Raw genomic sequence first — 14,664 nt, 5'->3', positions numbered from 1 at the left:
TATGTCTCCTTTATCCACTGTATGCCTAGCCAAGTGTTACAATTTTGCCCACAGGATAACAAAGGAAATGCTAATAGGAGCAATTAAGAGATATGAATAATACGGACACCTTTTTATTATCTTCCAGGTAGCACTGGAACTGCCCGAGACATTAAATGGTAATGATGCGTTACAGTTATTTGCCAATTGAAGTGATTCCTGAGGAAGTGAACGGACATTTATTTCCAAGCTTTGAAGGCTTTTGTACTTCATTACTGGATGTGGAAAATAAGGCAGTCATCTATAGAATTGTCTAAATTTTAACTGATGTTTCCAGGTTCCTCCAAGGATTCAGCACACACAGGCTAACTTTTTACAACAATGGACGTAAAACCATGGTTCTCACACTGTTTCAGAATGTCAACTTCTGTGTTTTCATTTTTCTTTTTAATCTCCCTATTCTTTTTCTCTTCTCTAGTTCCTTTTCAATTAATCTCGTGATATTCCATGTCTTACCTTTATGCTTCTTTCTGTGATGACAGCCCACTCTATCTTATCTCTAGCATGTGGAGCTGCCATGAGGTCATTTCACCCCACCAATTGCTTGTGTGTGTTTCAGTGGAGAAACTCAGCTTGCCTTACAGTACAGGCTTCTTTCTCATGTTTCCTCTTGATTCTGACGTGTAAGTAAAGCATGAGTTCAGAGTTCCTTATTGTTTTGCTGCTACCTGGTTTACCTCTCTGTCCTTCTTTAAATCCTTTCTCCTTGTGTTTTCTGAAGTCCAATTCATTCAGAATCTTCCCTGAAAACTGCTAAGGTGAGATACCCTCTTTGCTTCTGCTTAGCCTACCTTCCCACCCATTCATCTTATTCCAGTCACCTCTGGAATTTTCCAGCAAAAAGAGATGGCTATGTCAAGATGATTATTATTATTATTTTATTTTGTTTCTCAGCTCCATCTAAAAACAAATGGAATCAACTATATCAGTTCTGTGGAACATCCTTTGTTGGGTTTTGTTCCTCTGAGATTTCCCATTTATTTATTCATTTATTTTTATGCCATTTCCCAAAGTTATGCATCTACCAATTTCAATTCTCTCTGATACCAGTCTTGGGAATGGAGTTTGGGTCCTCATTTCCCAGGTGTTGAAGATTAAACACAAAATGCAAGTGAAGAAAGCAAATTTTATTTAAGAAACAGAAAAGAGAAAGAGACAGAGATGGAAGACTCCTGCAGACAGGACCCAGGTATCCAGAGCTGATGCCTCTGGAGGGAGTGTGTTTTGTTTTCTTATAGATCTCAGGTTTCTGCTCATCTTGCCAAAAGTCAGGAAAAGAGCTGCCCAGGGGGTGCTCATTATCAACTCCTTGTGTTGGTAGGAGCAATCCCCTGGGGCTGCCAGGTGCCCATAACCTTGAGAGTGGGAAGTGCTCTGAAAGTGTTAACATTTCATTTTCTTTTCTTTGATTTAGTACCCATCTTCCAGACTCAATCATTTTTGATCATTTATTGTCTACACTGACTATCTGTTCTTTGCCCTGGTCTTATCTCCATTTCCAGAATTTGTACCTTTATTTTTTATATCAATTAGGATTATTTTTTAATTGTCTTAAATAAAGGAAAAACGAAAAAAAAATACAGCATCCCATCTAGACATTAGTCTCCTAGAGAGCAGTATTTATGTATTTAAGTTGTTGTATTTTCCACACATACCTTGGACCAAAACAAATACATAAGTGATTTACAGCTAATTAAAATTGTTTGATCTACCTACATTCATACTGACCAGTAATAAAAATAAGACAAACTCCAAACAAAAAACATAATATTGGAGTTACACTCAATTATGAATTCTAGTGAATTCGTGAATCTGACTTTTTCACTTACTAGTTTGTCTCTCAGAACTTTAACTGATTCATCTACAATGAATATCCCTTTCCCAACTTACCCAAGAATTTACTTATTCTAGAACATAATATTCTATCATTTTATAATTATAACAATACCAGAAGTATGTTTATTTTCACTAAAAATTCACAATAGTTTGAGGAAAAAAATATATTTTCATACTAGGCATTGTTCTATATGGACTGGGAATATTATAGTGTACAAGTTTTATTTTAAAAATTTTTTAAATGTGTATGATGTCTTGGGAAGAAAATAGGGAGGAAGGCATACAGAGTGACAGAGCTATGATATCAAAGGTCAAGGGCAATGCTGAGCTGAATTTACTGAGGACAGTCTGGTTGATTTGAGCAGAGGCTTGAGTGATGAGAAGCAGGTCTCCATGTGAGAATGTGGATTCCAAGTAGGAGGCAGGCACAGCAGGTACAAGATGCAAGCAAACTTGGAATGTCCAGGTGAAGGGAATAAAACAGTGTGGCAGAAAAATATAGATAAAGATGTGTTTTTTATCCTATGTGACAGGGAAAGCCACTTGAAATTTTTAAACAAGGAGTAGAGGCATCCAATATTTTTAAAAAGTTGGCCACTATTTGAACAATGTACTTTGAAATGAGGCAGAATAAAGGAAAACCAAGGAGAATATGTTGGTTTTTTTGAGTCAAGATTGGAAGGAAATTTGAGAATTCTATTGAAATTGAGATGCTGTACTGCTACTGCACGTTTCTGTGGATATAAAGTTGGTTGATGTCTATGACTGTAAAGAGATATTTCTGGGCCAAGAACTTTGATCTCTACCCTTTTCCCATAACTCTCACTTTGCCTGTTTAATCTACAAATGTTTTCATTTATGTAGGTTTGTTTGCACTTCCAGACTTTCATACCATTCTTCTTTCTTGAATGATAAATAACTCCTGAAAACCAATAAGAAATAAGGGACATTGAAATTTTTTGGTTCTCTTCCATATCTGTGTAATTTTTTCCTATTTATTTCCAACAAATTCTATAATTTATTTTAAATTGTTTACACAATTTTTAAAAATATTTTTATTTGTTCTTTTTAGTTATATTTGTTCTTTTGATTTATATGTAACAGTAGAATGTATTTTGAAATATCATACAAACATGGATTATAACTTCCAATATTTTTGGTTGTACATTATGTGGATTTACACTGGTCCCGTATTCATGTATGAAAGTTATTCTACTGTCTTTCCCATTCCCATCCTCCTCACTTCCCCTAACTACCCCCTGTCCAATTTTGGTGAACTTTCACTCCTTACCTCAATCCCACACTATTGTGAGTCAGCATTCACATTAGCCTTTTTTTGTTTGAGGATTGGCTTGTTTCACTTAACATGATAGTCTCCAATTCCATCCATTTACCCACAAATGCCATAATTTCATTCTTCTTAATGGCTGAGGAATATTTCATTGTGTATATGTACCACATTTTCTATATCCATTGATCTGTGTAAAAACACCTAGCTTGGTTCCATAGTTTAGCTATTGTGAATTGAGCTGCTATAAACACTATTGTGGCTGCATCATTATACTATGCTGATATCTACTTGGCATACATTTATTAAATATCTACTTTGAGCAGTTGATGTGACTATGCTCTGCCAGTCTTCCTCATATTTATTCTAAGGAACAAAAGACACTTGACATAAACTACTACCAATGTCTGGATCCTGTGTTAGGAAGTTGGCAAACCCTAAAGCATGTTCTATCCCAATGTGCATACTTCAGAATAGGTAAAGTACGTTTTAGAGCTGTAGCATCACTTTAATATCACATAGAAGATCACTTTAATATCACATCACTTTAATATAACAACTTACTGTTTGTCCAACTTCTTTCTCATTATTACTCAAATGACTATTTAGCAGTTTTTGAAATAGAAATTGTGCTAAAGGATATCGCTTCTTTCCTATACACTCCTTGACTTTTCTGTTTATACTGAAGGAATTCATTGGATAATTGCTCCCAAATTTTTAATTTCATATGGGCTATTTAAAGCCTAAAAATGAAAATAAGTGTCTCTAATTTAAATAAAATCTGTAAAAATGATATTTTTTTTGAATAATCCCATACACACACTTTATGTTAGTCCAAGGAAACAAATGGAACAGCTTGAATAAACTCTTTATAGTGTTTTCTGTAAACCAATTATCTACTTGGATGGAATATTGGAATCATCTGGGGAGAGATAAACAGAATAAAGCCTGGTCCTTACCTTTAGTGACTCTGGGTTAATGGATATTAGGTTCTGACTGGATGTTGGGATGGTGGGAGTCTTCAAAAGCTCCCTAGGAAATTCCATTAGCAGAGAATCTCTAACTTAAAACTGCTAATATTAAAGGGCCTGGGGTGAACTGCGGCTCTTGTTCACAGGAGTTGCCCAGGCACTGTGGTTATGTTCTCTGGCTCCTTCTCAGGTCGGTCAGTGCAGAATCCATGGATGCCCTCTTTATTGGGCTGCATAGGAACCGCCACAGGACATTATGGGAAAACAGGTTAAATTTCTTTCTGGAGCTTCCATGTTGTGTTTGAATCATTTTCATTTTAGAATCCCTCTCAGAAGCCCTGGAATTTCTTTCTTTCACACTCAAAACTTAACTTCCATTTTCTCACAGTTTTCTGTTTTTTTGTTTTTGTTTTTTTCAGTCAAATTACTCTCTGGAGAGTCTATCCTTACCTTAGACAACAACCTACAGACATAAACAAATCAGGTATAGATAATAAAAATCTTTTAAAAGGACTTTAGTCCTCATTTGGACAACAAATACAAAGACAATACCTAAAATTATGTGTAATTAAGGAGAATGTCCTCACAAAACTTTTAAGCGAAGACCCACAAGCAGAGGGCAACAATTTTCCCCTCATTCTCAAGGGATTATGGAATTTCTAAGATAATATTTTAAGGTCTTGTCTATTTTGGTGATAAGGTATATTCACAAAATACAAACATTCTGCATTATCTGTGCATTAGCTCATATCATATGACGGGGTGATGTGCTTTTGATTTGTGTTTATAAGAGCATTCAGATGAATATTCTCTTCCTGTCATCTCTAAGTAGAAGATAGAAAATGCAAAGCTGTTGGGCTTGCTCTGGAAGAGAAATTAGCAAATTGTCAGTAGAAGATAGTAACAGAAGTGGAGAAAGAGAAAAATTGAGTTATTTCATAGCAGAAGTAGTCAAAGCAGCCAAATCAGAAAGACCCCAGCCGTGAATGCATATGCAAAAATTTAGTGACAGCTTAAGATCATATATTTTATTAAATTAATATCCTTAAAGTATCTTTTATTGATTTTGGGGGAGATTTTGTTTGTTTATTGTATGTAAATTTGGATTGGGTTGATATATGAAATATAGGTAAAAGAATACTGTAACTCACTATAATGTATAGTCTTATAATTAAGAGAGATACAAGTAAAGCATAGATATCTGAGATTTTTTTTTTCTTTAAATGCACTTACTACACAAAAGAATTTTGGAAAATGCTGACATTGGTGCAAGGCAAAGTTCAATTTTTCTCTTGGTGCCTCTCTTTACCAGATGTAAAAACTTGGAAACTTATTATTCACAGTGTAGGGGTAATGTTTACCTCACTAGATAGATGTGAAGTTTATACAATTATGTCTGCAATTGCTATGATTCTGATGTGTTAAAGGCTTGGTCCCCACCATGTGGGACTATCAGGAAGTAGTGGGACATTGAAGAGGTAGAGCTGGGTGGAAGGAAGCTAGGTCACTGAGTGCATTCTTGGAAGGGGATATAGGGACACCTTTCTCTAACTCTGTTTCTGCTTTGTGGCTTCCATGAGGTAGGCAGCTTTCTCTACCACATGCTCTTGCCATGATGTATTTCCTTACCACAGGCCCAAAGGCAAGGAAGTCAACTGATTGTGGATGAAAGCTTCTCAAACCCTTCTTTTTTAAAGTTGATTATCTCAGGTATTTTGTTTCAGCAATGCAACACTGATTATCAAAATAATGTGTCAAAGATTTTCATCCCTCATCCAGAGGCTCTTCTGAGTTCAATAGTCATAAGGTACCCGGTACCCTAATCACTACTCACTTGGTTCTTGCAAAGAGATTTCCAACTAAATATATATAAATCTCACTATCTCATTCACTCAAATATCCTCTAGTATTCCCTAATTTAGTGATTGACACAATTTTCAAAATGGTAGACGTGGGCTAGCATTGTGGCTCAGTGGTAGAGCGTTTGTCTGGCACATGTGAGATACTAGGTTTAATCCTCAGTGCCGCATAAAAATAAATAAAATAAAGGTTAAAAAATACAGTCAAGAAAATGGTAGGTGTTGACAAGCAAAACTTCATAATTCACCTTTCTTCCTCTTTTTTTCACAAGTAAGAGAGCAGATCTTTGCATTTGCTTCTTTAATAGCTTTTGAATCAGCACTTCTCTATATTGCAGTTAAGAGTACCTTAGTTCACATCTCAGTTACCTTTGTTGGATTCCCTTTTAGGAATTTTCTAGTTTTTTCTTCTATTCAATCCATTCCCCATTTTACTGGTAGATTGATTTTATTTTTTGAAGAAGAAGAGTCTGATCATTACTGTTTATGAAACTTGAAGACCATTTACTTCAGAATAGTGCTCAATTTGTTTCATTTTCTAGTATCTTCTTATATCTTCTGATTTTGTAGATTCATTTTTTTGGCCATTTTTTTTTCAGCTGCTTTCCACTATGTGTCCTGATTGCTGTTTTTTAAGTGTGCTGTTCTTTCTCTTGTTCTATGCACACAATAATCCTCTGATTCCTAGAATTCTCATTACTTCCACTGTCTCTGATTATTGCCTGGTGTGTTTCAACCTTTCCTGTCCTGCAAAGAAAAGATTAAGTATTAAGTGCCAACCAAATATTCTTATCTTTTGTATCTGTATCAATTTTTCCACCATGAAATAATCAATTGATTACTATGTTTCTCTTTTATTTAAATGTGAACTATTTGAAAGAGATTTTCTTATTCACAGTTGTAACTCTCCCATCTATATATCCCTCAATTCCTTACACATACACACAGCAGTGCACTTAAGAACTCTCCAGATGCTCTGTATTCATAGACAAGTATGAAGGAATATACGGAGCTGGGGAGATAAATCCCAGTGGTAGGGCACTTTCTAACCACATGCGAAGTTTAACACTACAAAAAGAAACAAAGAAGTAATTTTATACATAACACTATTTACATGATCTTTTTTTTTAAATGACTGCTTATGCAATTTAAGTGCTAACAGCATAGTTGATAATTTTTTTTCTTTTTTGTACTGGGTATTGAACTCAAGGGCACTCAACCACTGAGCCACATGCCAGCACTATTTTGTATTTTCATTTAAAGATGAGGTCTCAGTCTCACTGAATTGCTTATTAGCGCCTTGCCATAGCTGAGGATGGCTTTGAACTTGAGATCTTCTTGCTTCAGCCTCCCAAGCCACTGGGAATAATTGATGACCCTTGTGGAGTATTTCTTCTTTCAAATTATACACAACATTTAGTATTTTATTCTTTTTTCTCCTATATTTCATGCATAGTTTATATGCTTGTGGGAAGAAGTTCCTTTTTTGTTTCTTGAATATCTCATGACTCTTAGGAGAATTTTATGGTATGTGCTTAAATATGCACTATTCAACTAAATAATGAAATCAATTAAAAATTCAAGTGATTTTTTGATGTAGATACATAGAATAATCACCTGAAGCTATTCAGACAAAAGTATTGGTTGAGTAATTAAATATTTAAACAGCTAATTAAGGATTTTTCCATCATTTAGCTGTTGTAATGTGAGAGATGGATTCTGTAAGAAGAAAAATCCTGACTTTGGAAATTAAATTTAATGAGCTGCAAGGGTGATGTTCAGCACTATTTTGGATACTTTTGTTGGTTAACAATATTCAGGGAAAAAAACATGTGTCTCTTAAATATTTCTTTTCCTTGCAGTTTTTTTTTTTAATTTACATAAGACCTTGTAAATGGTGAGCCATGATGAACTCTCACTTCATGTATCATTAGTGATATTTCTACTCAGAGGAACATAGAAGTAATAACAAATAACTTTAAAAATTCATATCTAGCAACTGGACTTCTGTCCTTGTCTTAACTAGTGACCTTTTTTTTCAGAAATTTTAAAGAAAAGAAATAGAGAAGAGGGGAAGCAGCACGCTCTCCTGACAGCTGATTACAATTAACATCTGGGAATTACGTTGTGTTAGAAAGTCAGGAAGGGAGAATGATCAGCAGTTCAGTGTCTTTTTTACTGTCACACCCACCCTATATTTGGGTCCATTTTAAAGGAAATATGCAAGGACATCTCTCAGAAGATTCTGCATTGTTTAGAATAATTAATGTAAAGATCTAAGAATCTATATTGATTTATCATATGATTATAAACTACTTACAGTCATTTATTTCTTTCCATGTTTTGTCTATGTAAGTCTGTTAAATGCTGAATTATATTAAATATTTTAAATGCATATAAATGACATATTAAAATATATTGAATTTTAAATTATATTATATGTAAATAACATAACTTATGGATCAAAAATATAATTTAAATTTTAAAGTAATTGAAATCAAAAAATGATTACAAATATCAAGATTCAAAATGCAGCAAATGCCATTTCTAGAGGAACTCTATCACATGAAAATATTATAAATACGTAAGTGAAGATTAAAATGAACAAGTAAAAGCTCAAGACCTTAAAAAATAAAGGCAGTACAAATCACCCCAAAAAGTAAAAAAAAATTTAATAACAGAAACTATCAAAAGTAAGAAATAAATGAATAAAGACAGTCAACAAATAGAGAAAAATATAGTTTTCAAAAGAATTTCAAAATAGATTAAAATTATAGTGAGATTGATTAAGTAAAAGAAAAGAGAGAGAGATGGGATTCAAATATAGAATATGATTGTATGTGTGTATATATACATAAATATCAAGCATTAAATAAAATAATAATTTTATGTTGATGCACTTGAAAATAAAAACAAATAAATTTCAAAACAAATATAATATCCAAAATTACCAGCCCTAAGTAGAGACCGTAACTAGCTTCATAATATTTAAAGAAAATGGAATCAGTAGCTTAAATTCTGTCTTGAGAAAAATAAGAAAAGATGGTATGCAGATAGTTTAAACTTTCAAGGAGTAAATCATGAAAAATGTATTGAAAATATTCCAGGGGAGCTAAAAAAAATAATTTCCAATTCATTCTACTAGATATTTATGAGTTCGAAGTAAAAATCAGACAATAGATGTATTAAAAAGAATTAGATTCCAATTATTCTTGTCAATGAGCCCCCAGCATTTTCCATTTAAGGCAGATGAATATAAATAAGAGGTTTCTGTGTATCTGTCTCTGAAAGCTATTTTCAGAGAGGAATGTCAGGAGTGTTTCTAATCATGTCTCCAGTAATAGCAATGTTCTTTGAATAAGGCTTTGACTTCTCAGAGTTTTGAGAGACTTTAGTCATTAAATGCAGAAGCTGTAATTTCCTGCTTTACAGATAAAATCTACTGTCTTCGTTTCCAACTTACAGAATTCAGATAAAACATTAATAAGTAACAATTTTATAAATAAAATCAAAACTAAATTAAACATGAAGAACACTAGTATCTAAGAAAAGGTAAGCAATTGTTAGGTTAAAGAGTAAAAAAACTAATGCTTATTATGCTTATTGCACATATCTGTAGTATTTCTCAAACCCTTCTAGACACATGAGCTATGAAATCTTACTTAGTTTTCACAGTCTTATATGACAATGACAATTAGCCTTTATGTATAAATGGAGAAATAAAATTATGTAGGCTGTCTTCTGCCTAACATTACCCAACTTTTAAGTAACAGGTGATTCAAATTGAAGTAAAATTTAACCTCAAAATCATTACTATATTATGCTAAACAGTTTATAAAGGAAAGGCATAACATCAAAAGCTTTTAAAAATAAATAAAAACCAAATAAGAATTTGGGTGTGAAACTAAAAGGAAAAGAACAGGCTTTTAATAGAGTGGCAGTTACCAATAATAATAATTGGTAATCATTGCCCTTTTTCTATCTAGTCCCTGGTGCTAAAATTATATAAGTTAATAAACACGCTAAGTGTCTTAATTTTTTTGTTGTTGTAGTTTTAGAATAATTTTGGGTTTATAGCAAAGTTTCAATACATGCCAAAACTTTTCCCATTAGCCTCCCCCTAATGTTAAACTTTTACGTTATCATGGTTCCTTTATGAAAACTCAGGAAAACAGAGAGAGAGGAAAGAGAAAACATGCATTACCCACAATTAGAGTTTTTCTTGGCTGTGATCAAAATACCTGACAAGAGCAACTTTGAGGAGGAAACATTTATTTGAGTTCACAGTTTCAGAGGTCTCAGTCCATAGATGGCTGACTCCATTTTTCTGCATTCTGGTGAGGCAGTCCATAATGGGAGAAGGGTCCCCAGTGGAGAAAAACAGTTCAGTTCTTGGAGGGAAGCAGAAGTGGGAGTGGGGAGGTGTCTCAGGGAAGATGCACCCTTCCAGGACACATCCCCAGTGACCCTCCACCAGTTAGTCCTCATCTGCCTACAGTCACTACCCAGTCAGTTCATTCAAACTAGGATGAACTGTTTAGTGCCGCAGTCCGGCTGCAGCAAACTAGCCGGGGGGTGACGAACAACTTGTGTAGATTGATACAGCAGGAGTGGAAGCCGTTTATTGTAGGACAGGAGCGGTATTTATACATTCCACACAGCTTATCTTGATTAGCATAAACTAGATACATCAGTCAACCAATAAGAAATCTCCACACCCAAACCACTCCCTCTGGCATTTTGCCAGGCGCCATCCAGACTTGTTTACAGACTCTAACAGTTTAGGTCACAGCTCTCCTAATCCAAACATTTTGCCTCCAAATATGTCTGCATGACCAGGAGCTTTTGAGGGACACCTAATATGGAAATCATAACACCAACATCAGAATGATAAAGAGGATAGCACTACACACTCCAGGGACATGAATGATAATTAATGAATGGAATTTTTAAGCTTGTAATGTTATGGCTTTCCTTTATAAATTATGAAGAATGAATGTTTCTTGTCAGTTCAGAGGCAAAGCAAAGTTTTTCCCATTCTGTGTACAATGCATTGAAATGACCAGCAAATGCATCAAGCTAAGAAAAACAAAAGACATATATCTTGGAAAGAATTAAACTGTTTCTATTCGTAGATTACATGATTTTCCTACACAAAAGTTCCAAAAGAATGCTGAAACAAACACAATCTTCTACAATTAATAAATGAATGAAGAAGTCATAGAATACAAGATAACACACAAAAACCAATTGACTTCCATATATTAGCAATGAACTACTGGAGACCAAAGCAAAATAAATCAAAATAGCAACATTGAAAATAGCTCTAAAAAATTTAAAAAAAATGGAATTGATTGATCAAGACAAGTAATAAACCCTGTATGCTGAAAACTTCAAAATCTGTTAAAAAAAATCAGGGATTTTTTTGCTGATCACATACAGATCTGTATTCAGAGTATTTAAAAAGATTCTCAAAATCCAATCATCTAACAATATTTAAAGAGAAACTTCATCAAAATAGAGATTCATATATCCATAAGCAGCAGAAAATATATTGACTTATTAGTTAATAGAGAAAAATAAATTAAGATCTCATTGAGATACTACTATATTCACATTGGAATAGATTGAAAACAGGAATAATATCAAGTACTAGAAAGGAAGCAGAACAATTACAACTCTCATATATTGCAGATGGTAACACAAATGATCTATCTACTTTGGAGGACAGTTTGTCAGTTTCTAATAAAAATATGCAAAGGCTTACAATGTGGTCCAAGAAACCAACTTATACTTATCAAAGTGAAATAAAATTATAGTCACACAAAATCTCTATGCAAATATTAACAGAGGCTTTTTTTGTAATTACCAGGAACTAGAAACCACCCAAATGTTCTCTAAGAAACTCACAGTTAGCACAGGAGCAGAATCATTTAGTGAAATACTACTCAGCTATGTAAAGAATCACACTACTAATATTTGCAACAATACAGATGAGTTTTAAATTCATTTTCTATGAGAAAGAACCAAAATTCAAATGGTTCTGTACTGTATGATTTAATTTATATCACATTCTGGAAAAGACCAAAACTTAGGAAAAAATAGATCAGTGGTATCCTGCCAGGGGTTAGGATAGGTAAGAATTGGAGGACCTAAGAGTTTTACTAAAAATAAAAACAAACAAACAAGTCTTACGGGGCACTTTTGGGGTGATGATACTATTCTATGACTTAATTGTGTTATGTTTATGTGACAAGATATACTTGAATTCTCAAAACTATACATTAAACTTTATTTTATCTGAATTTACTTTAATAAAAATTGCAAAGTAAGAAAAAAAGAATGATGTTATAAAAAATAGAATTATTTCTCACAGTGATGAAGATATTTGATGCTCAGGCAAGTGAAATATGAACTTGTGGACAATTTTACAACCTAAACTCCTAACTCTCATTTAATTGCAAAATAAAATTAAGCCATGAAGTATGATGGATTCCTCTTGAAAGGGATGAGCCAAGAAGTGACAAAAGGAAGAAAAGTTGTGTTCTTCTAAGAGTGGCAACTGAGTAGAGATTTAATAGAATAGAAGGTCTGGTGTCGGGGGGTGGGGTGGAAAGGTTCTTTTGTGGTTCTCTGATGCATCTTCAGGGTCTAGAAGAATCCTTGGCACACAGTGAGTAGCATATGTGAATGATTACTATATAAAAAAGAGCAACAAAACAAAATCAGATGATAGTCATTTTTTTCTATTAAAAAAGTGTAGCCAAGCTAGAACAATTAGTAGAGTGTGGAATTTTGTACTGGAGACCCAGAAATATTAAAATGATGTGTTTCTTTATACCTATCAGTAGAGGAAAGGGACACAATGTCAGTTTGCATCCATAGCTGGTGACTAGCCCATAATAGGTACTATTTGAAAGTCATTAGAAGAAATTGAGGAGTGTTTATAGCCCCCCCTCTGACACTATTTAATCCTTTCTGTGTTTTACAGATGGAATTATCTTTTAAAACTGTTTCCCATTATGTTAACTCCTTACTTAAAATTATTTTAGGATGTCTCTTTTTTCTTAAGCTAAAGGCAATAGTCTTTCATATAATTGACACAGATCAGTGTGTTCTGCCTTTCATAGACCTTGCTAAAATCATCTCTCTTCATACCCAATATTTTAGAATAGTGCATTTATCTTTAAAACCCACACCCGATCTTAAATAAAATTTTATTGAACTTGTTTTACAGATTCTTCCACTATGACTATATAGCCATTCCTTTAGTTGCTTTCCTTCTGTTAGAGAAATACTTGTTTCTGCATAAACACATCAATGAATCATTCAGCCAAAAGAGGAAGAGAAGAGTAGAACAAAACTTGGAAGCACAGGGACTGACAGCCACATTCTCAGAAGTGAGAACAAACTCTGTTTTCCACTGTTACTTTCTTCGTCTCCCAAGGGTAAAACAAAATCAAGACTAAGCCATATTAGCCAAGTTGTTCAGAAGTCTAATCAATCCAATATTTTGCCAAATACAAAATTTAATTGAAAAAGTAAATTATTTTGTATTATAAAGAAGATTATTTTGAAAACCTTTTATATACTAATTAGAACTCTAATTAGTTTTCTATAATGAGAAATATGTGATGAGAATTTTATTTCTCCAGAGATATTCAGGGAACATGAGTAAGAAGGAAGTTTAGAAGCAAGTCAATTAAGACACTTACTTGTTTAGAAAAAATAAACATAAAAAACAATTTACCTAGCTACCCCTTTAGAAGTAAAATTAGACACCTCACTATGACACAATTGGAAATGAGAATATTGTTGGGGTTTTTGTTTTGTTCTGATCCACTATAATGCACTAAGAAATCAAGGGAAATGATGATTCTCTTCTGCTATCAATTAGGCCCATTTTCTCTTCGATATCATTTATGCAGTTTCCCCCAACCCCTGGAGATTTTCCCCCCAGACTGAGTGTCTCTCAGCTTTCTTATCCTCCTCTGATCTTCCGGCAGCCTACAATCAGTTCTGTATTCCCAAAGCACACCCTCCGTCCTGTCCCCAGATCCCGAGCCACTTTGAGACATTCCACAGTGCCCTTTTTTCCTCTCAGAGACCAGACTTCACAGTCCGGCTTTGACAATAGAGTTGCTCATTCACCTTTTGGACTTTGTTTCCAAATATTAAAAAATAAGCAAACATCCGTTCTTTGTCATCACCACACTCTCCCATTTACCTTTCAAAATACATGGTATGTTTTCCTGTCCCTTCTGAGTCTTTACACCTGGAGTGACCATTTTCCTTACTTATTTCTCTCTCCATGTTCCATGCCACCCAATTTCAGTTCTTCCTTGTCATAGCTTGTCTTGTGTGCCCCAAACAGATATGTCAAAGTCCCAATGCCTGGTGTCTTACTTGGATACAGAGCCTTTGCAGAGGTGGTATAGGTAAGATGGAATCATTAGGGTGAGCCATAATCTAACATAATTGGTGTCTTTATGGAAAAAGAAAGGGGGGAGTGGAGACAAAGGCACACTGGGAGAAAGGCCTGTGATGACACAGTCCCAGACAGAAGTGCTGCAGTTACAAGGAAAGCCTGGGTTACTAGCAGGTGGAAGAGAGCCGAGAAGGGTCTCCCTTGGAGGCTTCAGAGGGAGTGCAGACCTTCCAATGTCTAGCA

Source organism: Ictidomys tridecemlineatus, chromosome 13 (assembly GCF_052094955.1).
Source record: "Ictidomys tridecemlineatus isolate mIctTri1 chromosome 13, mIctTri1.hap1, whole genome shotgun sequence".
Classification (NCBI taxonomy): Eukaryota; Metazoa; Chordata; class Mammalia; order Rodentia; family Sciuridae; genus Ictidomys; species Ictidomys tridecemlineatus.
Note: the sequence above shows the minus strand (reverse complement) of the source record.